The following is a 27,705-nucleotide window of genomic DNA, read 5'->3' on the forward strand; positions in this document are numbered from 1 at the left end:
TCTTTCTGCATTTACTGATGAAAGTGTGTGCTCAATTTTGGTAACTTGATCATCACGACTTTTGCATAGATCTGAAAGTCCCTAGCAAAGGCAATTTCTTAAGTGACAGTCTAAATGCAGCAGATACACAAGAATTGCTTAACGATCTATTCAGAAGGAATGGAGTGGTGCTGCTATGAACATTTTGTTGACATAATAATTGTGGCATAAAATAAATTGCATGGAAACTAACCAGTGCTGTACTGTCTCTACTTCTCTTCTCCCTAGAGACTAGAAAACAACCTATGAACATTCAATTTGCTATCACCTGATTTGACCCATTTGTGAGCAGCTGAGTGAGCTTGTTTAATTTTTTAACCTTACTTACCATTGTTCCTTGCCTGTCTTCTGGCGTAGCCAAACTTCTAATAACTATGACTCTTTATTGTAAGTTTAAATCAGTGTTTCTGTAGATGACGTGCTAAAATGCGTTAGGTGGATTTGCTCTGTGTTAAATGTATTTTTTATTGTAGCCTACAAACAAACTAGTTAGAAGTGTGCATTTGGGGAAGGAAGATAAAGCAGCGGGAGTGAAGGTGCTTGAGTCTTTCTTAGTGGGTCTAATCTCTTGATGTATAGACTCAAACACTCAAGAAGCAAAAACTTTCTATCCCTCACATCCTAAAATCCTAGAGTTCAGGTCAGGGGCTCATTCTTGAGATAGGTTGCAAATAATATGGGGTTGGTTACTTAGCAATTCTATTTCCCCTCCACTCACATGCTTAAACTTAAGGAGGTGCTTATGTGGTTTACTAAATTCGTGTGGCTGTCCAAGGACATACCACATAGGAGTTCTGGGGAATTAAAGGGACCCTGAGATGAGAAGAGCATAGTTGACAGCTAAGTCAAAGAGTCCTGAACATTTTAGGAGGATCTCCCTGAATATTTCATCCACTTAATTCTCACTTTTCCACCACCTGAGGAGGATGAGGAATAGAATCCAAACTGATCAAAGACTCTCTCGGTTCTGAGTAGGCTCAGGGACACTCCACCTCTGCCATTGTTTGTTTTATTTCCCCAAGGGCCTGACTCCTTCATGCTTTTCTCTCTTACAGCTGCTCCCTGCAGGAGTGGATTAGGGGAGCTTGTTCACAGATTGGCAGAATGAATTTTGTGGGAATCCTACATAGCATTTGGTAGAACACTGTTTGTTGTTGGGTGGGGTGGGGTTTTTCGGGGGGGGGGGCATTGACTAGGCTGACATGATTCTTCAAGAGTTCATAAAATTCTCAAACACTTAACTTGCATACTAATGTCCTTTGGAAAACTAAAGAGAAGATAGGTGTGTGGAGAATGTGGAACACAGACAATGGTTGTCTTTATTTTGTTCATTATATAGTGCAACAAAGGAAAGTAACAAAGAGGAAAGCCACCAGTAGTCACGCTCAGGAATCCCAGTTTATGAAGACCACCTATAATAATACACAGGGAATTGAAGGTTGTTTTTTTCCCACCACAATTTTATTTTAATTATTGGTTGTTATGTTCTATACTCTAATTCCATGTCAAAGAGTTGCTTCTGTGAGTCGATTTCTAGGACATATGGTAAAGGATTGAACACTGAATAAGTTGCCATCTTGGGATGTATGAAATGGTAGATCAATGTGAAAAATCAGCAGGTGTAATGATAGCTCCATAAAGTATGGTGGTTGATAATCACATTTAGGGCCTCTTAAGAAAAACTCAAGGTTAATTTTGTTTATATGGAAGAAAAATATCTATGTAGCACTCTGTTTTCTCATGTGCTTATAGAGGCTTCAAGGGGTATTCAAGTGCTTTCTGCTATTGATTATTCTCAGAAACAGTTTTAGGAGCTCTATTCCAGGATATGGGATTTGGGGCATATGATTGCAGGTGTTTCGCTAGGAAGAGGTTGGATAGGAGCTAATTTGGGTTTGCTCATTGTCTGAGTGTTTGTTCTTTAGTAACTTTGTCTAGGACTTTAGGACTTTGTCTAGGACTTGTCTTTGTTTAGTAACTTTGTCAAGTGTTTAACCTGTAGACAGCTTTTGGAATTATGAGAAGTTAGATTAAATGTACACTCGGAGTTATTTATAGTCCAGTAATGTAAAAAGTCTTTAATAGTTGATTAATCTTTGGCCTGTCATTTTTTAAAAGTGTCTTCCTGTCATTGGAAGAAAAGCTGGTAACCTGCATATCTGGAGAGTCAGTGAAAATTCTGGATTGCCAATATCTACTTTTGCAGAGTGATCACTAGTATAGGTCATTTGATCTCCAGAGAGACCAAAAGTGCTCTGTCCATAAATCAGGGCAGAGTGGGGTAGGGGGAAAGAGCAATATGCTATTTCCATGCTTTGTGTTTCTGTAAAATGTAACCACTTTCAAATGTATTGAATTACAGATGCCCAGTTATAGAATTTCTGATTAATACTGCCTTTTATTTTCTGACTGTTTGGAACCTCAACTAGCTGATTCTTGGTCTCCCTCCATGCCATTTAAAATCCTCTCTTATATCAAATAGGTAGAAATACTGGGACGACTTGAAATACAACATAGGGAAAGATGTTGACTTCACCAAACAGATATAAATACTTTCCTAACACAATTTGTTTGGCTTTAAAATCTTACTCCTTTGTTTTTGGTACTTGATCAGCAGGGTGTCACAATCCTCCAATATCCCAGCTCAGCCCAGTAGAAATACTGGGCCATATATAAATTAGTGTAGCTCAATAGATAGCTGTGTGGATTTACAGCCACTGAGAATCTGGCCCATTGTTCTTTTTGATAGGTTCCAAATGACTGAAATGGTATTTTTAGCCCCAGCTGTAGGGAACTTAGATGTGGGAGGTGCCTTGGTTTGGAACTCACTATTGGGTCTAGCTGTGTGTGTGTGTGTGTGTTTATGTTTTTAATAAAACATGTGAAAAATGGAGTTCACTCCTAGGCACAAGGGGCCTGGTTCTCCACTGCCTCCCACCTTTTATAGTTCTGTAATTTGTGAGAAGGAGAGCTGTTGCTGACATAAAAGGTGGTAGGGCAGCGGAGAGGGGCATCAATTGGGACTTAAAGTAAAAACATGACTCGCTGAGAAGTGCAAGAAATGACTTGTAAGATACATTGATTAAACTTTCTGACATTGATCAGATGGGAGGGAGTGGACTACTGCAGACAGTAAGAGGTGTTGGATTTTGTTTTAAAACCCTTCCAACGGTGAATAAGTAGTTGGTTTTTGTGTTCTTCTCTGGGATCCTCTTGCTTAGCTACATGGCAGAATTTAAAAACTCATTTCTACCCAATTCCCTTATTAACTACTATCACTGAGAAGTGGGGCTGACTTGGTCTTTCCTGATGCTGAAGGGAAAGGAAGTCTAAAACAGCTACTATTCCAGAATATTGACATAGAAAGGGAGATGATAAATTGAAGATAATGCCGCTGACTGAGGTCAATTGTTCACAATCCAAACTAAGATCCCAATCATGTGAAGACGTATGTATGAGTATAATTTTGTGCACATAGTTTCCAGTGACTTTAATGGAACTCCTCAAGCATAATGTTAGGCAAGTGCTTAAATATTTACAGTAATGAAACCTAAATGTTCTATTACTCAGGTGCTGTGACTCTTAAGGATACTTTCATGTATGTAAATTAGTTGAATCCTTATAAAATACATTGGACAAACTGCAGAAACAGAGTAGGCTCATTGCCTTTTGAACCCACGTGATTGTGTATTAGATGAGATGTAAACTAAAATATTGATACCCCTCCGTCCCATCAAGCCTTGAAAGATCCCATGGCACTTCTAGCAAGGGATGTGTGTGTGGGCCTTGTTGGTTTTGACGTGTTGGTTTTGAAAGTGAAAGGCTTGTTTTTTGTAAGGCTTGTACTGAACTTTTTAAAATTCCTAAAAGCTCTGCTTGGCTGCAGCCATTTTGCCCTTTGAGTTGCTGCAGCCTGTTTTGCTTGTAGGCTCTCTGGGGCAGGGACTATTGTCTTTTTATTACATGTGTACATAGCACTTAACACAACGGGGACCCTGTTCTTGATTAGGGCCTGTGGATGTTACAGCAATTCAAATAATTAATCAAAACCACAAAGGAGATAGGCTCACTATGCTCCGCTGGATATTTTACTCTCTTTGTCAATCTCATTGGATTTCCCTTGAACTAAAATGTCACTTTTTAGATTTGAGGGGCCAAATTCTCTACTAGCATAACCCCATCAACTTTCAGTGAACCTGCCAGCAGAGAACTGGACCCAAACTAGGTTCATTTTCACAAACAATAAAACCTAAGAATGTCCTGTCCAAATTGAATTTACTATTGAAATGAATTATCCATCTAAAATTTACACCAAGATTTTGTCAGGAAATACTATTTTGTTTCCTCACAGCAAGTGAGTTGTTGAAAAAGCTTCTGCATTTCACCTCTGACTGTCCAGGTGATTCTTGTATTTGCAGATTGCTAAACTGTCTGAATGCCATAACATCTTTGAGTGGTACCATATGTGACACCCTAGCACCCCAATATTCACCACTGTCACGTAATTAAGATATGTTTTGTACAAAGTGTGCCTTGTGAGGTATCATTCTAAAAGTCTTGATCTGCTAGACATTAATATCTCGTTGGATTGTATGTGCTATCATTGTACGTGAAGTTTTGAAGTTTGGCTGTGTATGTGCCACTGAAACATGTTGTGAGGTTGAAAACGCCCACAACAGCCTTTCAGGTACAACAGTAAAAAGGCCAAACAATGTTAATGGCTCATTGAGGAAATGCACTCAAGCACAAGGATTACCCTCGGAACTGTGTACAACAGAAATCTCTCAGAGAGCATTACACAATGGGAACTGTTTGACCCAGGTGACAGCAAAAGAGCTTTTCAGCAAGTTGGAAGAATATATAAAAGGGGGACAATGACATCATGATGGGACCTCATTCTCCCTACACCAACACACCTGGAAACATCTGAGGAACAAAGACTGAACTGTGGGAAGTGATGGTCCCAGGCTAAGGAATTGCTAGCTTGTGTATGAAAACCTGGGAAAGCCAAGGCAGCTTGTGCCTTAATAATCTGCCAGCCTGTTTATTACTCAGGGTGAGAATTTGCTAATTCATATCCTACCTATCTAGTATGTTAAGTTCAGTTTGCGGTTTTGTTTATTTACTAGGTAATCTGGTTTGACCTGTTTGCTATCACTTAAAATCTATCTTTTGTAGTTAATAAACTTGTTTTTGTTTTGTCTAAAACCAGTGTGTGTAAATTATAACTTGGAGCAGAAAGCTGTTGCATATCTCTCTCCACATTTAGGGAGGGGGCGAATGTTATGAGCTTACGCTGTACAGTTCCCTGTGCAGTGCAAGACTGTATAATTTTGGATTTACCCTCTAAAGGGGGGTGCATGCCTTAGGAACTGGAAGGTACCTTAGCTGCGCCCTCCCATGCAGGGCTGGTTAAAGAACTTCGGTATATCCTACCTGTGTGTATGTGGGTGAAAGAGCAAGCTTGGAGAGCTTAGCAACTTGTCACAGCAGCACAATGTGAGAGGGAGCCCAGGCTGGTGGGTGAGGCAGGCTCAGTGTTACCCCAGTTGCAGGTGGCACCCTGGGGGAACCCATCACACCATATAAAAGTTAGAATTTATTATTATTATTTATTATATTATATTTAATATTATTTATATGATATCTACAGAAGAGAGCAAAGATAAATTTGGTCATCACATTACCAAATTTAATTTCCATACTGATCTGATTTGGCACTACATTTCTTTATTTCACTCTATCCTGATCTGATATGTCCTTCTCTCTAAAAGTGCAGAGAGCAAACAAAAGAGGTATATCAAGGTCTTCTGATTACTGCTGTTTGAAAATATAATCATGTATCCTCTCACTACTGGAATATTTTCTATGATTTTCAGAAACTGAGATTATTTCACTGAAGCTGCTGTTTCATCTTTTTATGAATTTATAAATGTTAATCCAATGTCTCTGACTGGTTTCTCGTAGTCAATTTTATGCACAGGATGAGTCATTTCAAATAAGGGAAATTTCATTAGTTCCACGTAGACCTCTGTTTGGCATTGAGCCAGTACAGCAAAATACATTGTACTACTCATGGATGGAACTTAAAACACAAAAGATATTGGCAAAGGTAGACATGCAGGTGGCATATATTTACTCTGTAACCTTTAAAAACTTCACAGTTTGTGTTAAGGGAAAAGCGTTTCCCTGGATGTCCCCAAATGTGGTCTCTCTGCTATCTAATGACCCCCACAGTCAAATGTTTCCCATGGGGAAAACACTATATTCAGAGTTCCTTTTGTATCACACAGAATAACCTATGAGATTGACCTGCTGGAAATTGTAATAATCTGGTGGCTATTTCTCAGGTCCAGACATATCTTCAACATCTGATTGGAGACATAACCCATGACATATACCTTACTTTGTAATGCAGTTTGTTCGTTTGTTCTCATGTTTGTGATACAATATGCTTCATGGGGTATGGTCTTGAATAACTGACTACTGCCCCTCCACTGAGCAATAGCAGTTTGTTGGGCCTTTCAGGTTGACTTCCTGTTGGAGGAGAAATGTGTGACACAGAATTTAGGTATATTCTTAATGTAAAATAAATGAATTGTACCATTATACCCAGTTCTGAACAGAGGTGGTCACAAAGAGCATGCAATGAAACCAATGTCTGGTCCCCAAAGAGCAATTCAGCTTCAAGATTCTATCTAGTTAAAGAGATTAAGGCAGAAATCAAACTCCCTTGCTGCTTGCCACAGGTCCCAACCAAATAAACTAAATCATGAAAGCTATGAACAACATATGCTCACCTGGTGAGATCAACAACTTTACCAGCACTGCCTGGTGACTCCTAGCAATCTTTCCTCCCCCCTTGATGTGTCATAAAAATGGATTTACAAACCTGAAATGTCTTTTTCCACTCTGTGGATGCTGTGCCAACTTTCCCACCAGTATACTCAGCCTTTTGGAAGAGCTACTTCGACTGTGGATAAGTGGGTAATTTATTCTCCATGCCCGTTAAATTCTTACCCACATTGCTGAGACTTTCAACAAAGGGTCTGTCTACACTAGACATTTTACCTTGGGTTAATGGATTGCCAGTAAGTTCAAGGTAGTTAATGTTTGTTAATCCAACAGTAAAACTCAAATATTTGAGGAGTTAATTAATTTCAGGTAAAGTTTTGTGGACATACTCTTAGAGCTAATCGTGATGTGGCCACCTGTCCATTACAAAATGGAGTCCAATTTGTTTAATATACATTCAGCTGTTGGGTATCTATAAGCTGGTGACAACTCCTGTTTGTTCCCAGACCAGGCTGGATTTGAGTAAAACTCAACTACTTAGTCTAGATATCCTCCTGTCAATCCTAACCCATCTAGCTTCTGTATCTAGAATGTGTTTTAATGTATTGTGATGGGATGAACTTGCCCCACACTGGAGCAGAAGGGGTTAAGGCAGTGCTTTTAGCAGCCGAAGACACGCCCCCTTGACCGTGCTGGGCATGCTCCAACTGCTGCTGCAGTATAAAAGGGAGAAGCCCAGCTCAGTCTGGGCTGACTGCCAAGGAGAAAGGATGCTTGGTAGAGGCTCCAGTCCAGGAGCTGTTACAGCCCTTACCTACGGGAGCCAAAGAGCCCGAGACCTACACCAGAGGCCTGCTGCCATCGGAACCCCAGGGAGCATCCTACGTGGAGGAGCCTAGACACCCCGATACCCTATGGACCACTGCTGCAGGAAAGCCAGTAGGAAGTGACCTAGGGAGGGTCAGGGCTTGGTACCTCCCACTCTCATGTGATCAGCATTTTTGTTGGGGTTCCCTGCTGACCCAGTGGTGGACTGCTCTGCCGCTGTTAGGGTCCTGGGTTGGGGCCCGTTGGAGTTGGATGGGCACGGGACCCCTACTGGGGCCACCCCACCCCGGTGACGGATCCCAGGTACTGGCCACTAGGCCACACTACCCTACAGTTGAGGGCTGTTGTATTGACTCTGGCCACTAGGCAACACTACCCTGCATCCGAGGGGGGTTGTGGTCCAATGACCAGAGTCAATACACTATCCTGCATCTGAGGGGAGTCCTATGGACTCTGGCCATTGGATTATGCAACCCCGAGGCTAGGCAAAACCCTATTGGCTTTTTTGTGGGGATATCATGCCCTTGCCCCACCCCCAGGGTGATGGGATGTACTGGCCCTGCGACATGTGTCTTGTTATCTTTTCAGTTACCCCTCCCCGCAAGAAATCACTTCTCTATGAGCTTTATGCTAATCATAACTGCACATTGGAATTAGAGCATTTAAAAAAATCGAAACTCATGTGCTGAATGGGTATCTACTATTCTAGATTATAGTAGTGTCCCAAAACCAGAAATGGGAGGTCTGAGGCCTCTTGGAAGAATGCTTAAGGAAAGCTGAGACAGTGGAGTGAAACAAAAGTTTGGCTTTTTTTCCTGGAGTTCCTTAAATGCTTCTCTCCCATTGCTTTCCATGCATCTGCTGCCTTCTCTTCTCAGGGAAGACACGAGAGAATTGTGGAGTAATTGCATGAAAGCAGCAAAGTCTTCCATCTTACTACACCAGCACTTACCTAATGAAAATTGAAAGAGCCATCATTTCTGAATTCCAGTGTGTCTGTGCTTTAAGGGGTTGCACCCCCATACCAGATCAGAAGAAGATGTACATTGAAAAAAAACCTAAGTGTTTAATGACAGGTTTCAGAGTAACAGCCGTGTTAGTCTGTATTCGCAAAAAGAAAAGGAGTACTTGTGGCACCTTAGAGACTAACCAATTTATTTGAGCATGAGCTTTCGTGAGCTACAGCTCACTTCATCGGATGCCGATGAAGTGAGCTGTAGCTCACGAAAGCTCATGCTCAAATAAATTGGTTAGTCTCTAAGGTGCCACAAGTACTCCTTTTCTTTTTGCTAAGTGTTTAAAATAACAAAACAAAAATCTTTTGGCTGCTTTTAAAGAAAGGTATTTAGATTCTGCTGAGTCAAGATGATCACAGCAATGGGTGTATAGGAGCTTGATGGGCTACAAAGTTTTAGGGTTCCATTAAAGTTGCCATGTAATAGCAAATGTTTGAGGCACCAAGATTTCACTATCCTGGAGGAAGGAGAAGACTGGAGCTCCTTGGAAAGGAGGTTTGTTATTAATCAAGCTTTCCAGTCTAACGTTGTATTGAAAGTAGAGAAGGCTGGAGGGAGCTATGAAAAATAAATCTAGTTTCAGATGCACTTAATGTTGTAGTGGCTTGGGATATCAGTGTTCACTAGTACAGTATTTTACATGTTTTTGTATTGTTTTTTAGTGTTATGTTTATAAACACTTCCATTGTTTCCTTCCACCTGCTCTTTTCTCTTCCTCCGCTCTTCACTTCCTCCAGTGGAGGAGGCAATTTATGCTGATATCCGAGTTGTTCCTAACTGTAGCGACATTCCCCCTGAAACAGAGAATCAGCTTGCAATTCCATTGCCAAACCTGAGGAATTGCTAACTGTGCATGATCAATAAATTGCATTACTACTTTTGGATTTGATTGCCTGTCTGATTTTAGCTGATTTTCCATTACTTTCTTCCTCTCCTAGTCAAAAATCTGTCAGAAAAAGGAGTTGTCTGCCTGACAGTGAGATCCCGCCCTTTCCTCTAACCCCATGAAACCCCTTTGTGAATTCTAGGGCTCCATAGATCTGGAGATATGGCCCCGTGCAGCAGCATCTCCTAACAAGCCTGCAGAGAAGTTTTTTATTATCCTCTGCATCATCAGGCACATATGGCATCTACCAGATTCTGCTATTTATTTTGGTCTTGCACTGGTCTGTTCAGGCTTCTGAGTGTCATGTTGGTGGATCTGGCTTCTTTCTCTATTGTTCTGCATAATGTTTCTCTAGGTTGCCCTCTTTTTTTCTCTTTCCAGGTGGTGTCAATATTATCACTTGGAAACTGTGTTTGGTGGCATCCATAACACATGACCTAAATATGAGAGAGACAAAGTACATGAGGTAATATCCCTTTTTGGACCAACTTCTGTTTGCTGAAGGGAAAAGTTTTTGAGCGTTGTCTTAAATAAGTCCATTGTCGTCATCTTACCGTACTTGATGCTTCAGATTGGTTTGCTCTGCTTAGAATTTCTGATGCAAGAAACCCTATCCAATGGACTCTGAGATCTTCCATAAGCATTTACTTTGGAATGAATAGATCTTATCAATTTCAGTTGTAGATTTCTATAACTCTGCTTGGTAAAGGAGGACATTCATGATGCCGGTGTGACAAATTTATATTTTTGTGTCAGGGACAATCATGCTACTTTCTCCACATCTTTTCAAGTTTATGAAAGTTGTTTGATGCTTTTGATATTTGGTGCTTGACATCTAGCATGGTGTGACCATCACTGCACATCTCACTCTTTAGATCGGTAAAATGACTTGCTTCTAGTTTTTCTTCATCCACTCTAATGGTTAATTCACTCTTTGTGGATTTTAGAACATCCCATGAGTTTGGAGTACCACACCTTTCCACTCTTTGGAAAAGAGGGATGCAGCCTCCCATCCAACTTTTATACTGGATGATTCCTTGGAAACTGAGTATCACCTCCAGACTTTTGAAGTGGCTCTTATAGGTTTTTATGCAACTTGCCCTTGGTTGCTAATCACAAAGAAATTCATTTACAATCAGCATTCCATATGTGCAGCGAATATCACAACACTCCCTGCCACATTCATTGAATAAGATGCTCACACAATTGCTTTTATGCTGCTGTTCTGTACAGACTGAGCAGGTTTCTGAAGAGGATTTTAAACCTCTGCCTTTTTGAGAGAGACAATGATTTCTGTGGACAGGGGATGGCACTGTTGCACTGCTGCTTCTTAGCCTTCCATTCAAAATGTCTCTATGAAAGGGTTCAGTACTTGCCAGGAAGGGAGCTGACAAGCCAGTTGTATTCTTGAAAATTATTCTTGAATTTTTTTGCATAAAATATCAAATCTAGGTTACCAGGAAGATTAGGTATTTTGCTAAAAACTCAAAAGGAAGGCGTCAACATGCATTGGGAATTGAATGTTAGCAGGTGACTTGGTTTACGTCTCTATTTATTTAGATTTAAAATAATAAAAAGATGCCTGTCCAAGGCTCTAGGCATCCTAACACACATTAATAATGCAACACAATGCCAGCAACACTGAAATAATTTATCTCAGTGGGAACTGAACGAGCCAGGCGTTTATAGAAACTCCTTTGCACCCCTTAATAATTCTGGGAAGCATAACTCTCTGCCCTCTCCAAAAAGCCTATCAAACAGGTGTCTTTTGCAGAGTGCCTGGAAGGCCACCAAATTCAGGAGGAAGCAAGCTCCAGAGAGTGCCCTGTTGGATGGGCCTTCCTTTTTTTTACAGGGGGATCCAGTTCGAGCATCTCTGACCACAGCTATGGCAGTATGGCATGAGGTGCTGCTCCCTTGTATTGGGCTGTTCAGGGCTTTATATGTCATAACTAATACCTTAAACTCCACCCGAAGACTGATGGGCAGGCAGTGCAGGTCCCAGAGCACTGGTGTCATGTGTTTCCATTTAGTAAGTGAACTGCTGCTTTCTGTACCAGTTTCAGTCTCAGCATGGTTTTAAGATGTAGCCCTATGGAGAGTGCATAGCAGGAGTCTAATCTTGAGGTAAAAAAGGCATAGATAAGAGTGGCAAGGTCCACATCTGAAAGGATAGGTTATAAGAACATAAGCATGGCCATAATGGGTCAGATCAATGGTCCATCTAGCCCAGTGGCCAGTGTCATATGCTTCAGAGGGAATGAACAAAAGAGAGAAATTATTAAATGATCCTTCCCCTGTCATCCCATCCCAGCTTATAACAGTCAGAGGTTTAGGGACACCCAGAGCATGGGGTTGTGTCCCTGACTGTCTTGGCTAATAATCACTGATGGACCTCAATGAACTCATTTATTTCTTTTTTTGAACCCAGTTATGGCTTTGACTTTCACAACACCTCATCACAAGAAGTTCCACGGGTTGACTGTGCATTGTGTGAAGACGTACTTTAATTTTGTTTTAAACCTGCTGCCTATTAATTTCATTGGATGACTCCAGAGTCTTGTGTTAGGTAAAGGAGGTCTCACCCTTCTAGCCAGATGCAGGTGGTAAAAAGCTGACTGGGCAACTGCTGTTGTATGATTTGCCAAGCAGCAATGAGGGTGTTAAAATACACCCTTCTCCAAATTATGAACCCTAGTAACTAGTAGCAGCTGTACTCCCTGTAGAAAAGTGACTGAGGTTACTTCTGCATTTCCTATAGCGGCTTCCCACAGCCACCATTTCCATTCATGTCTAAATTGACCTTCAATTAGCTTGCTCCAATCCATGCCACAATCTCAGCTAGAAACTGTCTGATGTGCTGAACTGCATCATCCATGCTGGATGAGACAGACATACAGCTGAGTCATCAGCCTACCAAAAACACTAGGCCTCATTCCTCCTATTTAACACACCTGTGAGCCCTACACATTCATTGACCAGAATGAGTAACAGGGTGACACACCCCGCAGCACCTCAGTCTTTGAGAGCTCTTTAGGAAGAGGAACAACTGCCCACAACTACCAGTTGAGATCTGAGAGATAAGATTGAAGCCACTGAGGGCCCTCCACACCAGCCAGGGCCTGTAGGTGACTCAGCGTATAAACTATCAAAGGCAGCTCATCTAAAAATACCAGCATGGACCACCTGATCTTCATCCCTTGCAAGGAGATCCTCAACCAATGAGGTCTCTCTTCCAAATCCAGCTCTATGCACAGATTGGTCAGGATCAGGAAGACCAAAGGCATGTAGCTACTGTGAGAGCTATCCCTTCTTGGCAAAGATTGTGGCGAGACGCCATGATATAGCTAGATCAATAGACTGTCAGTGCCAAGTGATGACTTATGGAGCAAAGGCTGCACTAATGCTTCCTTCAAAGCAATAAGCAGCTTGTCCTCCACTGAGAAGTGTTGACAGTTTCCACAAGCAAAGGATTCAGTACTTTCCCTAGTGGCTTTCACCCTCGATCCAAAGGACTGTTGTGGACCAAGTTTTCTCAACACTTCCAGTACCTCAGTGAGTATCTGTCATAAATATAAAGGGAAGGGTAAACCCCTTTGAAATCCCTCCTGGCCAGGGGAAAGCTCCTCTCACCTGTAAAGGGTTAAGAAGCTAAAGGTAACCTCGCTGGCACATGACCAAAATGACCAATGAGGAGACAAGATACTTTCAAAAGCTGGGAGGAGGGGGAGAAACAAAGGGTCTGTGTGTCTGTCTATAGTCTGTCTTTGTCGGGGATAGACCAGGAATGGAGTCTTAGAACTTTTAGTAAGTAATCTAGCTAGGTATGTGTTAGATTATGATTTCTTTAAATGGCTGAGAAAAGAATTGTGCTGAATAGAATAACTATTTCTGTCTGTGTATCTTTTTTGTAACTTAAGGGTTTGCCTTGAGGGGTTCTCTATGTTTTTGAATCTAATTACCCTGTAAGATATCTACCATCCTGATTTTACAGGGGGGATTTCTTCATTTCTATTTACTTCTATTTTTATTAAAAGTCTTCTTGTAAGAAACTGAATGCTTTTTCATTGTTCTCAGATCCAAGGGTTTGGGTCTGTGGTCACCTATGCAAATTGGTGAGGCTTTTTATCCAACATTTCCCAGGAAAGGGGGGGTGCAAGTGTTGGGAGGATTGTTCATTGTTCTTAAGATCCAAGGGCCTGGGTCTGTAGTCACCTAGGCAAATTGGTGAGGCTTTTTACCAAACCTTGTCCAGGAAGTGGGGTGCAAGGTTTTGGGAAGTATTTTGGGGGGAAGGACGCGTCCAAACAGCTCTTCCCCAGTAACCAGTATTAGTTTGGTGGTGGTAGCGGCCAGTCCAAGGACAACGGGTGGAATATTTTGTACCTTGGGGAAGTTTTGACCTAAGCTGGTAAAGATAAGCTTAGGAGGTTTTTCATGCAGGTCCCCACATCTGTACCCTAGAGTTCAGAGTGGGGGAGGAACCTTGACAGTATCCGTGGCTGAAACTTTAGCAGAGAAGCTGAGGCTCTTGTTTCCCTCAAGACTTTTTGCTCTGCCACTACAATAACAGACAGCCCATCCATAGTCTGATGAAGCCTGACCACAAATAAATCAATTTCCTCACAACAGGAGTGGCCAGCTGTAAAACTGAGACACTCTGGATTTACCAGGCTATTTACTGTCCAAAACAAATCTGATGTCCAAGATTTTGCAAATGCTATGGTGTAGGAAGATAACATTGTTTCTTTGCCTCTCACACACCCACAACATAACTTAAAAAAAACAAACCAACAACAAAAACACAAATGAAATACTGCAACTGATCAGCCTCAACAAAAGACTTCTGCCACCAGCACTCTTGCTTGATTTGCCACATATCATCCATAAACCAGTGTGATCTGTGAGAACAAGGTAGTGAAGAGGACCGGTAGGGGCCACTTCACCAATGGTAGAGGACAAAAGAGTATTATAGTTGGAACAGGACACAATTTTTTTGGACTAATAGTTTATTCACCAAAAAATATGGTTTTTGGTTGACCTGAAACTAATCATGAACTTGACCTGATTTAGTTTTGTCTGGGAAACAGTTTCCAGGGCCAACTGCAGAAAAATATAAGTTCCCCCTTGCAACCTTTAGCTTAGTGATTTTGGCACTTGCCTGGGACATGGCATATCTGAGTCCTTGCTTTGGAGCAGGGGCTTGAAATCGGATTTCCTAGCTGAACATCCTTTTTTTTTCTTAACTTTGTATTAATTTTTAAACACATCTATGACATGACAAAATATACGTAAACATCTCATGATATATGAACCATTTGATACCTATCCCTAGCCACACTTTAAACATTTAATTATAGGAAATGGTTAAAATATAAATCTATTAGTTGCATTACACAAGTTACAAACAAACAATTTTTGTTGATAAAAATCCAACTAGTTAAAGAAAAAAATATTAAAATATGATAAAGAATAGAAGCAAAATTCTGAGCGGGGAATAGAGATGGGAATGGAAAGAAGTGGGTAGGGAGGAGGTGAGGTGGGGATGGGCCATGAACTTACTAGGAGCAGTCAGATACTTCCAGGAAAGCATCTCATATCTGAGAATTTTTCTTAGGTGTTTTTGTTCCAGTATACACTTCTTTCCAGGGTGGCCATGCTTATGATGATTATGCTCCAGTCCTCAATTGTTGGTTACTTTTTCAATTTCCATTTTTGTAGTACTAGTCTTTTAGAATTACTAGTGCTGAAAGACTTTCTTCAGCTTCCAATTAACATCCATTAGGTTTAAAATTACATGTTTAGCTTGTAACACAATTTTATTTGATAGGAAAAAATTAACTCTGCAGTCCAGTTCTGCCCAAAACCTATGCACATAGCAGCATTCCCACAGCACATGGGTTAAGTTAGCACCTGCCAAATCACAGTGCCAACACTGGTCTCACTTAGCGGCACCTGTTTTAAATAGTCAGAGAGGAGTCCAATGCATCCTCCATATGATTTTTCCGCTAAATTAAACGGAGGTCCCAGGAGCAGTTCAGAGCATCGGCTAAAATTTGTTTCCATTGGTTAGCAGACAATAATTGGCCTAGTTCTTCAACCCATTTCTTTTTTAGGGGATCCGTGTTTAGTTCAAATTTGCTGGCCGAGTGTGCATATAGTGTTGCCAGAGGTTTTGGCAATCTGGGTAATATTTGGAGAAATGAAAGCAGTGCAGGTGGATCGGGGTAGCGAAAGTGTCAGGGCCAAACGGAGGGAAGTCTGCATATTTAAATTGGATAGATTGCCACTCCTTCTTAGTCTCTAGATTGAACCTCTTTTTTAATATTGTAAAAGGGAGGAAAGTATCACCTTTCAATAAACTGAATGGTGGTCAAAATTCCTTTCCTAATCCAATCTGGCCAAATGATGGCGTTGCCTGCAATACACAGTTTTGAGTTGCCTCAGATAGTAGCCTTAGTATGTAGAAGGGAGTGATATTTAAATTTAGTAGACATAGTGTGCAGTGCATTGGAAAGGGGTAAAAGAGCAATCAATTCTGCTTCTAGCTGGAGCCAATTCAGAGCTCTGTGGCATGAGGGGAATGAGCCACTCTGCTGGTTGGCTAAGAATTATTGCCTGATGGTAATATTCTAAAGCTGAGAAATCTAAAATCAGTTGTTTTGATAGACAGCTGTTATCTTTGGAAGGAGATTCTGGGTTTGTTACCAGCAACCCCCAAGAAGGACCTGAACATGTTGTCGATTTGGGTAAAATAAAAGGGAGGAATATGGATAGGAAGAGAATTCGGAATAAAAAGGCATCCAGCTGAGCATCCTAACTGCAGGCTATAGGCTATTATGCTCTCAATCTCTCTTGCTGAAGTTGTTCCATTTTGTGTATGTGTACTTGAATATTTATTGGGCCAAAGGGGGAGAGGGAGAATGACTCCAGATCCTGGCGGCTAAGGCACTCACCTGGAAGATGTGGTTTCAAATATTTTATCTGCCTGCTTCAGAGGAGGAATTTCAATCTACATCTCCTGCCTTAGGTGTTTGCCTTAGCCATCAGGATATAGACTCATTCTGCCTCTTCCCCTTTGGCCATATGCAGAGAATTCCTAAGTACCTTCAGCTTGCATTTAGGTAAATAGACTTGATTATATTTCCAGTGAAGTTTAATGTCAAGTACCTTCAGCTTGCATTTAGGTAAATAGACTTGATTATATTTCCAGTGAAGTTTAATGTCAAGATTTTCATTGCCTTCACTGCAGGTGGCAGGTACTCAGTACTGCTCAAAATTGGACTCCCTGAAGTCAGTGAGCCTCTTGCCTGAGCTCTAGAGTAGTTCCCTCCCTCCCACCTTTGAGATTGGTCTAGTTAAAAAGCTGGCTCTCCCAATGGAGAGTAGAATGCACTATTCTTTGCTTCTTCTAACCTTGTCCAACTTTAACTTTAAACAGGATGTTATAATATTTAACAATGTATCAGTAAATCTGTGGATTAGAATTCTAGGCACTGGCAGCCGAAAGGAATGAAAGAAAATACAGGACTGGAAAATACTGTAACAACCATAGAAATGGAGGGCTCGAAGGAACCTCAAGAAGTCAAGTCCAGCCCCCTGTGTTGAGTCAGCACCTAGTAAACTTAGACCAGCTCTGACAGGTGTTTGTCCAACCTGTTTTTGAAAAATCCCAGTGATGGAGATTCCACAACCTCTCTTGAAAGCCTATTCCAGAATTTAACTATCCTTATAATTGGAAAGTTTTCCTCATATCTAACCTAAATCTCCCTTGCTGCCGATTAAGTTCATTATTTCTTGTCCAACCTTCAGTGGACATGGAGAACAATTGACCACAGTACTCTTTATAACGTATTTGAAGACTCTTATCAGATCCTCCCTCAGTCATCTTCTTATCTCAAGACTAAACATGCTCAGTTGTTTTAACCTTTCCTCATAGGTCAACTTTTCTAAACCTTGTATAATTTTTGTTGATATCCTCTGGACTCTTTCCAATTTGTCCACATCTTTCCTTAAATGTGGTGCCTAGAACTCGACACAGTACTCCAGCTGAGGCTTCATCAGTGCTGAGTAGAACAGGACAGTTACTTCCATGTCTTACATACGACACTCTTGTTAATACCCCTCTGAATGATATTAGCTTTTTTCACAACTGCATCACACTGTTGACTCTTATTCTATCTGTGATCCACTATAATGCCTGGATTTTTTTCAGCAGTACTACTACCTAGCCAGTTTTTTCCCATTTTGTAGTTGTGCATTTGATTTTTCCTTCCTAAGTGAAATACATTGTACTTGTCTTGAATTTCATCTTGTTGGATTCAGACCAATTCTCTAATTTATTAAGGTCGTTTTGAATTTTAAGCCTGTCTTCCAAAGTGCTTGCAACTCCTCCCAGGTTGGTGTCATATGCAGATTTTATAAGCATACTCTCTGGTCCATTACCCAAGTAATTAATGAAAATACTGAATAGCGCCAGACCCAGGACTAAGACCTGTGGGACCCGAATGGATACACCTTTGTTTGACAGCAAAACACTGATAACTACTCTTTGAGTGTGGCCTTTCAGTCAGTTGTGCATCCGCCTTATAGTAGTTTAGTCTAGACTGCATTTCCCTACTTTGCTTATGAGAATGTCATGCGGGACTGTGTCAAAACTCTTACTGAAATCAAGTTCTATCATGTCTACTGCTTTTCTCCTACCCGCTAGGCTAGTAACCCTCTTAAATAAAGAAATTAGGTTGGTTTGGCATGATTTGTTCTTGACAAAACACTTTTAACTTAGGCAAAACCACACCAACACCCCCCTGCTTAAATAGCAGAGGTAATAGCCTGCCTTAATTTGACAAGGAATATGAGAATAAACATAACAAATATTACCAAGGCTAAGTTGAATCATGGCTATATTCTTTCCAAAGAAGTGGAAACAGGATCTATTATTGTTTGTGTTTCCACTTAAGGCAGAGGATTTGTTGCTTATTTACAACACCTAAAACCAATCACCGTTCATTAAATTTTGTTCAAATTAATTTAAAAGTATGGGCACATTGGCCAATTACAGGTAATGTCTTTCAATTTGCATCTTAGAATTAGTCGTGCCTCCTGAAAGTGTTTTTTGTCCTGGTTCCCACATCCCCCTCTTATCATTACCTCGGTTGTACTACCTCTTGTTTTTACCCTGTCAAATATCGCATGCAAAGTAAAGTTGGGTCTCTTCAGTGCTTGGATGGGAGATGAAGATAAATTAAAGCACTGACTTTAATGATTCAGAAAGTGGCATCCCAAGTCATTGTTCCATTATGGTTTTGTGGAGGGAAGTGTTTTGCTGCAGTGGTACCTTTCTGGGTTAGAACCATACCCTAGCCACTTGTGATCATAAAGATTCTGTGGTGCCTTTCACAAGAGTAGAAGTCTGTAAAATCTATTAAATCTGTGAGTTGGCTCCATCTGTGCATTTTGGCAATTAAAACTTAAAATAAAATGAGTGAGTTACAAACTCCAGATTTGGCTTATATTCATAAAAAGCTCTCTAAGTTTCAGGAGAACCCTTTCAATTTTCATAGAGTCCATGGAGGAATTTATGGTTTCATTAAACTCTTGTAGGTTTACCAGGATTTGACAGAAAAGGAGAGGAAACATATTGTTTTTTGAAGACTTAAATTTTTGGGTTCATCCCAAGGATGTGAACTTAAATAGAAAATTATCAACCACTCCTTTCACATCAAATAAGTGTGCTGGCCAAATTCTAGTTTTTCCTGTGAACTGTATTCTCTAAATGTGGGAAGTGTGTGTCTGCTTTGTGGGCACCTATCCGAGGTGGCTCAGTGTGGTTGCTGTTAGTGAGTCATATGCTCTGTCATGAAGTATTTTTGTTCCTTCTTGTCTGTTTTCCTTAAACTGAATGAGTTCAGATTGAAAGCCCATGCTGCTCTTTTTTTGGGGGGGGGAAGGGGGGGGAAGGGAGGAAGGTAAAGGTGAAATTTATGTTCAGAAATTATCCTTCCACTTTTCACTGATTACTTTTTTCTTCACTTCCTGCCCTCAGCACTGGGGACAGTTGGGAACTATTAAACAGTGACTAGACTTTACTCTAGAATAATATGGCTGAATCTCTACCAGGGGCGAAATGAATCGTGTACTTGTAATACTTTGGAACCTTTTTGGGATGGAAGGCATGATTATCTATATTCTCATAGCAGCTCAGTGACCAGGGCCCTTTTGTGCTACATGCTGTACAGATGAATAATAGTCTCAGAGTTGACCATCTAGGTGTCAGACAGAATGTCAAATATGGTAGGGATTGGTTGGAAGGATGAGGTAACAACAAAATGAAGAGACTTTAACAGAAAGCAGAAGACACAATTCTATACCACTAAGAAACTGGCAAAGGAAAATGATCCAATACAATGCATTAGAGCATTGGTTCCCAAACTTTTCAGCATCACGCCCCCTTTTCAATTTTCGAGAAACCCTCACTTCCCCACCTCTCCTTTACCATATCCAACCTCCTTTTAACAAATTAAATTCATAATGTAAAATTAAAAATAAACAAAAACTTGGTATTTTTTTTATTTAAAATTAAAAATAAGCACATAGTTTTTCTTGGCACAAAAATTTAATAAAAATGTAATTTAAAATAAGAAATAGCATAAACAAAACAAATTTAATGTGAAGGATGATGCTGCATTTTTTCACGAGTTGGGGAATCCTAGGTTTGAAAGATGAAAGTGCGCAACGCAAATCATTTTCAACATCCAGTTGATTCCTTTGTTTCGTTTTTATTATGACTAAACTTGAAAAGCTTTTTTCACAGAGGTATTTCGACGAAAACGGAAGAATAATACATAGCGCTTCTTCTCCAACTTTCGGGTAAATTGGAAAATATTTTATCCAAAATTCCTCCAGCCTTAAGTTTTCTAAAATATCTTTCGCACTTGAATCATATTTCATTTTGAGTGCTTGTTCTTGCAATACTTCTGGCAATGAATCAACATCAATGTTGAATGGACTACATGCTAATTTATGAATGGGGTTTCCAGAAAAGCTGTCTGGAAAATAGCGGATGAATTCATCAGCAAGGCAGTCCAGATGACACCATTTTGTTCGTCGCATCCTCTTTACAAAGTTCTTGGAAACCTTCATTTTCAGTGAGTGATGAAAATGTTGGAAAAGATGAAAAGTTAGGCATCCAAAGCTTGATTTTTTCCCCTGTAAAAGCTTTGATGGCATCGTGGTGTGCTATAGTGTTTGCAGCATTGTTTCCTCGTAGCTTCAAACTGAGATTGTTCAAAGATTCAAAAATGTCCACGAGGTATGCCAGTGAAAGTTGAAATGTTTGGTCTGTATATAACTCACGATATAACTCTTCTTTTTTCTGTAGCTTGAGGAAAATTTCCACTTCATCTTTCAGTTCAATTAATCTCGAAAGCATGTTCCCTTTGGAAAGCCATGTACCACCATGTGAAACAAAAGAATTTTATGGTCTGCTCCCAAACCCACACAAAGAGCTGCAAAAAGTGCTGTTCTTCACATACTAAACAACTTTGATGGCCAAATTCAATGAGTTACATAGGTCATCTGGAAGGGTTTTAGCAGCTAACACTTGTCTGTGTATGACGCAGTGAGTCATGGTTACGGCTGGGTTTTTTTCTTTCACTAATGTCACAAATCCAGAGCGAGAGCCAAGCATCGCTGGAGCGCCGTCTGTGCATACACCAACCAGTTTTTCCCATGAAAGTCCATTTTCTTCAAAAAAGTCGGAAACTGTTTTCATAACATCAGAAGTCTTTGATATGGTCATCAATTCCTTCGAAAAAAGCAGTTCGTCTTTCACAGTTCCATCATTAATTAATCGAACATATCACAAGCAACTGACAGCATTGTGCTACATCAGTGGTATCGTTGCATTGAATTGCAAAAAAAGGAGAAACTTTCACTGCCTCCCCAACTTGAAGTTTTAGATCTTTCACCATATCATTGACGCGGTGTTTCATGGAATTGTTGGAAAGTGAAATTTCCAATATTTTTTTCTTGCTTTCAGCACCAAGCACAATATCAGCTGCTTTCAACAAGCAAAGCTTCATAAGAGTTTCTCCTATTATGTGCGCTTTTTTGGCTTTAGCGATGAGCAATGACCGTTCATAAGATGCTTCTACCACTTTGGCCAACGCTTGATGAAAAGCTCCAGTAGTGTCCAGCTTTGTGCGTTTTAAATTTGGAATTTTAGCAGCAAAAAACTCTTTTGGTTTGTCTTTCAAAGCTCTGTGGTTCTTTGTCAAGTGTCACTCAAGATGACTAGGTCTCAAGGCATCATTGCTGAGAACTGTATGGCGTACTACGCATGGAGGATGATCAATCCCATTTTTTTCCATGATGGTGAAACCATAATGTAGTCTTCATTGTACTTCCTTTTCTTAATCGCGGCCATAATATACTAATAAAAAATCTATAAAAATAATTTTCCTGATTCGTGAATAATAACGGGCGGAAGTTAATTTGAGTTATTGCAAACATTTATTTACTACTACTATTATGTATGGATGTGTGCTGCCCTATATTTACCCCACCACCAGTCTGGCAAGTAGCTGGTCTTGCGCAGTGAGTGGTGGAGGTAACCACTCCCATGATAGAACAGTCTCAAACACTCTCGCGAGCGAGCTAGGAAGTTTTAAAAAGTTCCATTGCTTTCTACATTGTTCTTCGGCCTCCCCACCAACCCAAACAGCACTCCTACATGCCGAAAGGCAAAAAAATAAAAACTATTCATATTTTGTGGTATGAAATTTGAAAACATTGCAGTTATATACTTTTATTTATAGTTGTATTTTTATTATTATTGTACTTTGTTATACCTTTATTCTTGTCTACCTATATTCGTAATCAAAAATGAGAAGATTGTTAATACTTTATTTTAGTTAATATAGGCCTGTAATGGGACAATTTTATGAATAGTTATTATGTATACAGAATATGTATAATTTATTGTTGGTCTATTAAATAAATAAATCAATAAATTGTTTTTACGCTGATAACATTTTTTTCGTTATGAAAATTTTACAGCCTCACACCCCCGCAGGGGGGAGCTCCCCTCCCCAGTCTGGGAACTGATGCATTAGAGGGACATCTCTTTCCAGAGTTGATGCTTTCCTTGAGGAGGGCTGAGCACCTGCAACTCCTCTTGAAATTGATGATCAGAATCAGACCCTTAGTGAGAGAAATAACCCACTCCAGTTTTATGATGATACGAATACACTGTGACATGGGGAAAAAAAAGAATCCATCACAATTTCATTACTGCATTAGAAGAGCAGTTTATGTTCAAGGGAAAGTAAGCTGTGAAAATGGGGACTTTCTGATAACATTATCAAATACAGAAGTCAATGACGATCACACTTATTAGTTTTGATACTCTGTAGCATTCACCTTCATTATAATCTCCTTGTTTTAATAGCTAATATTTGAGAACAGGATAGTCATGTGTCATCAAGGTATTGACAAATTACACTCAATAGAGTTAGTACTTAGAGCAGAGAGGTCTTGCTCATAAGGTATTTATGCTTTAAGAAATACACTTTTTTTTCTTTCCTGTTTTTTTTTTTGGTAAGGACTTAGGATACCAATGGGAATTGTCACCATTTTGCCTGTGGCAGTTTTACATCTGATATGTAAGCTTTTCTCAAGAGACCCATTCTCTTTCAGAGATCAAAGAGCAAATCCACTTCTGTCACATTTGTGGGTCATTGAAATATATCATGTCATGTCTGTCGTGCTAAGGAATTGTCCTGTATATTTGAATAGCTGTTCAAAATCAATTATGTGCAAATGGTAAATTGCTTTTAAATAGGTTAGGTGCAGAAGATACATCTATCTTTTAAATAGGTTAGATGCAGAAGTACATCTATCTTCTATCTAATATGCCTCTTGATGTTTAATGACTCCCATATTCCTAACCAAAGAATGCTTTCGTATTACATGTTGTAGCATTCTTGGTACTGAATTGCAGCTCTTGAGCGATCAGAAATCCTATACATTGAAAAGAAACCAACAGATGGCATTTTATAAATCCCACACTTCATTGTCCTACAAATAGAGATTATCAAGTGCAAAATGAACACACTGTAGGAATAATATTCTTTGACTGCTAGTTACATCTATTAATCATAAGTAGGCAAGTAATATCTTTTTTTGTCTCTTAGTGGTAATTCTGTGTGTAACATACACAGTATTATTACAGAGCTGTGTTCCTTTGTGACTTCACATCTAAGTTGGACACCAAGAATGCAAATACATTTTTGCCTTCTGATGATTATGTTCCTATAATGTATGGAGACTGGAATTATGATTATTTTGTTTCTCACTATGATTTGACATGAAGGATGAATTTCAAGCAGCTGGAAATCCATGCTTTTTATTTCTAGAAAGGAGGGTGGTAACTGGCAATCAAGTTTAACATAGGTCTTAGTTGAAATGCAGGGAAAGAGATTGCTTTTAAAATAATAATAATAATGCCAGGTAGATAGAGATTGCTTATGGATGGTGTAACCAGCTGTGCAGTAGAAATGTCAAAAGATTGTATTGGGAATACTTGGAATGTAGAAATACCAGTCTAAAAGGATGTTAAGATACAAAATTTGTACATATTATGTTGTAGCTTTAAGAAAATTATCTTATATTCTGTCATTATGAGGTACTTTGGTATAAAGCTACTCTACCTTCCTTCACTATATTTAACTATATTACAATTATTTATAGTTTCTAGTAAGGAGAGAGTAACATGCTTTTTTAGTCAGGTAAGATGTAATTGACTAAACCATCCCATTAAAAGGCAATAGAATGGCAAGTCAAAAGTGTGCTTGTGAGCATAGAAGTGAGGTAAAAATGATTCCTCCTCCCCCTCTACTCAGTACATCACCTCCCTCTGCATTCATAGTCCCGTCTGCTTACATCAGGCTCTGTAGATACTTCAAGTTTGCGCACTCAGCAATTCTTGGTGATTCCTTAGCAAGGAATCAGCCCCCCAAAATAAGCAGGTCATCTGTTTCCCAAAAGCTCTGTGTGGGTCTCTCAAGGGTTGAATTGTTGCCACTTGATGAGGTGGTACTTGTTTTGAAGGCTGCCATCTTGTACTCCAGAAATACATATACAGTAACATTTAAATTTAAGCCTATATTGTTTAAGAGGCACAAAGAGACTTTCCAGATTGTGAACCTAATGCAAAGCTGTGCAGTGATGTTTGCCTCAGTCTGCAGATAGCTTGAAAGCAATCCCGATGCATGACCTAACATATGCATTCTGAAATGCTGTTCTACAAGATGTGGCCATGGGGATGCAGGAGGAATGGCGTTCAAGCAATTGACCCTGTTCAGAGTAGAGACTTTAGATAACGGGTGTAATCCCAAAGTCTATTCAGTTTCAGATGTGACAAGACATATCAAATACATGGCCTGAATCAAGTCAATCAGTGGCTTTCCATTGGTCAAGTCCCTAGCACCCATAATTAATCTTATGACTCTTTTTTTATATTGGGAGTAAGTGGAGAGTTTTAAAAAAAGGCCAAATCATAATCAGCATTATTAGAATATATCCGTAAACTGGCTCTGAGTACAGTGTGAACACAGTATTGTACGCTTCTGTTTTCTGTGAGAGACGAGCAAACTGCCTCATTTGTATCAATGGGGTGTTAACGCTGAAGCTTAATGACAATTTAATTGCTTGCTATTTCACTGCTAGACAAAGCACCTGACAGATGATCATATTATGAGGCTTTGCACTGACTACCATGAGTGGCATATTGAGCGGATAGAGGGAAACTTACGGGTGGAATCTTTGAGAATTCCACTTCTACTTTCCTTCCCAGCTGAACCCCTGCTGGCAGCCTCTGGAGTATGTCTCTCCTGTGGGAGCTATGCAGCCAGGGGCTTTCTCAGATTGTTTGGGTCCTCTGGAAGCCAACTCTGGGTAGGGGTTCCACATTATAGATGGGAAGGAGTTTCAGCATTAACTTAACCATACAAGTCCAATAATGTTTGTGGAAGAAGGGAAACAATGCCCAGCCATAGATTCTGACTATACATTTTCCCAAGGAGGTGTCCATGGGGAAGAGGAGGAATGAGCCCACAAAAGCCACACTGTTTTCAGCCTACTTGGATCTGCTTTTGGTTTTTTTTTTTACATCTATCTGTGGAGCTGATAATCAAGCTCCAAAGGAAGGGTTGTCTTTTAAGCTTCTGTTGTCTTAATGGAGCAAGCATTAACTATTGGACAGGAAGCTGAATTCTATTCTGTCTTATGCATCATCCAAAGAATTGTTAATATGGTTCCAATGGCAGTGTCAAATTTTGTCACCAGTGCAGCCCCGCTAGAGCCATCCAAATCTTATTATTGTTGATGATGATGCAGGAGAGAGAGCGCACAACTCCATTTTCAGCTAGCAGGATGAGTTTGTCTGGGGGTAGTTTAAAAAAAAGGGGGGGTTTACTTGAAAATTTTATAATATAGCTTTACGTTACAGCTGGGTGAAAACAAAACTGGAAAGGCATTTCGATGCTAAATCTACTGAGCCAAATTAATTCTTGACTTTTAGATAAGTCAAATGGACTTAAATGGGGGATGCATGTGTTTCATAGGTATCTATTGGTGTAAAGGATCTTCTTTTCCTCCCTAAGTGATAACTTGTTTGCTGTATGTTAGGGAAAATCATTTAATTTTTTAACTGTGCACATTCTAACCTGTCCTGGAGGCTGAATGTCAGTTATCAAATGACCATAGCAAATCAAGCCAGGAGTTGCTCTCCAGCATCTGGTGGTGCTGAGATGGCAATCAGACTGGTTTACAGTTCTCACAGGGTGCAGGACTTGGGACAGTCAATGCACTAGAATGGGGATTCCCCCAGGAAATTACATGGTAGCACAGGCCTACTTTGATCTTAGTCTTTTGTCGTTCTTTTATGTAACATATGTTATGTCATTATGTAAGGCTCAATCACCCCTGTAGGCTGTCCCCAATACTCAAGAGTGCAGAACTACACTGCTACTGTGAGCTCTAGGATGGACTGTGCCTAAAGCAGGTTCGCTGTCTCCAAGAGGCCTCCAATGTTCGGGGGAATCCTGCCCACTGCGGATCTTGTTTACAGTGTGGTGCACCCTATGCTCCTTGCTGTGGCCATCCAGCTCAGCTGGCCTGTGTAATAGCTGTAGTGGGGATGTGACTACAGCCTTGCTTGTCTCTTTCGGCTGATCAGCATTTGTCTGGAGGAACAGCCTGTGAGCTCAGGTGAGACAGAGAGAAGGCTGAAATTGTGGCTGGCCAGTGTGTGGAAGGTTAAGGGTAGAGAATGTTCCTTACCTCCCAGCTCAGGGATCAGCCACCATCTGGCCCAAAGAATGAAGGGCTGACTCCAGACATAGCCTTGGGAACTTCAGGAATTGGTTTAATATTCAATCTGCATATTCCTAAAAAGTCAGTATCTGGTTTTTAATGACTTTGTCGCACCAACATATTATCACTGGTTTATTTCTCTGGGTCCTGATCTTAGGTGAGCCACTTCTTTGAAGGGAGCCTGCATCAGCTAAATGTGTGTGTGCCCAGTCCTAAGTGGTGAAGTTGAAATTCTTAGACTGCAAATCAGCTGTGGAAGATAAAACAGAAATGGTTTATAAAGGGTAAGTCCATTAGAAGTGCAAGTGATTAATAAGAATCCTCACTGAGAGGCAGCACTCCAAACAGGGCTTGAAACGGAATCTAAATTTATTGTAACATATTACCATAAAGGTCACTGTGTACTTGAGGTATTCATGTTCTTGGTACTTATAGCTTATAAGTTTTGAGAATGAAAATAGTTGTGTGACAGGAAAAGTAGAGTGATTTTTTTTGATGCACTAAATTAAGATGCTTAGGGTTCAGGGGAAGGTGAAGGGAATCATGCTGAGTAAAGTAAATATAGGGCCTGAAGCTCCCTCCCTGTGTGCAGGGGAGCAAAAATGGTCAAATGTGCAGAGGAGCAGCTCACAAAAGCCATTTGCCCCTCAACCCAGTCAGCTCTCTGTGGAAAGGATGGGCACAAGACAGGGTTGGGAACTTGAAGTAGGTTTCAATCCCATAGCTGTATAAGCAGAATTCCATTTGGAGTTGATGCTATCAGGA

At 40.2% G+C, this 27,705-nt stretch overlaps 1 pseudogene; it reads right to left on the reverse strand.

Moving 5' to 3' along the window:
- Positions 1 to 12,911: 12,911 nt before the first annotated feature.
- LOC140915191 (protein FAM200C-like) lies at positions 12,912 to 21,991 on the reverse strand (annotated as a pseudogene).
- Positions 21,992 to 27,705: the final 5,714 nt, after the last annotated feature.

The sequence above is a fragment of the Lepidochelys kempii genome, chromosome 7 (assembly GCF_965140265.1).
Source record: "Lepidochelys kempii isolate rLepKem1 chromosome 7, rLepKem1.hap2, whole genome shotgun sequence".
Classification (NCBI taxonomy): domain Eukaryota; kingdom Metazoa; phylum Chordata; order Testudines; family Cheloniidae; genus Lepidochelys; species Lepidochelys kempii.